At 43.5% G+C, this 595-nt stretch overlaps 1 protein-coding gene across 3 annotated transcripts in view; it reads left to right on the forward strand.

Annotated features, from left to right (window-relative positions):
* NSD3 (nuclear receptor binding SET domain protein 3) overlaps positions 1 to 595 on the forward strand; it is an 86691-nt gene that overhangs the window by 32791 nt on the left and 53305 nt on the right. The window lies entirely within an intron of this gene.

Below are 595 nucleotides of genomic sequence, written 5' to 3' on the forward strand. Positions count from 1 at the left end.
AAAAATTTTTTGGCAAACAAAACATTATTTATACTCAGATTTTATTTTATTTATTTATTTATTTATTAAGATTTAAGGCAAGTGGAGCCAGCAGGTGGCATGGTGGTTAAAGGTGCTAGACTCCCACATGGCTGACTGTGGTTTGAGTCCTGAACCTAACAGCTTGCCTTCTCCCTTTACCTCTCTCTCTCACTCTGTCCCTCTCTGGTCAAACTAAAAGAAAGAAAGGAAGGAAAGGAAGAAAAGGAAGGAAGGAAGGAAGACAGACAGAGACAGAAAGACAGACAGACAGACAGGGGGGGAGGGAGGGAGGAAGGGAGGAAGGAAGGAGGGAGGGAGGGAGGAAGGAAGGAAGGAAGAAAGGAAGGAAGGAAGGAAACTAAATAAAATAATTCCTCTAAAAAATTATTTAAGGCAAGTATAAATAAATTGGGGGGTCAGCCTGTGGAGTGGTGGTTAAGGCAGCTGGATCTCTTATGGCTAATTGTGCGGTTCTAGTCCCAAACCTGGTAGCTTGAGAAAACATGCTGGGAATTCTGAAAGAAGAATAGAAGTGGAGGGATTGTGGTGCGGCTCTCCCCCCAAGAGGTGCTTT

This window comes from Tupaia chinensis, unplaced genomic scaffold (genome assembly GCF_000334495.1).
Source record: "Tupaia chinensis unplaced genomic scaffold, TupChi_1.0 Scaffold148801_1, whole genome shotgun sequence".
Classification (NCBI taxonomy): domain Eukaryota; kingdom Metazoa; phylum Chordata; class Mammalia; order Scandentia; family Tupaiidae; genus Tupaia; species Tupaia belangeri.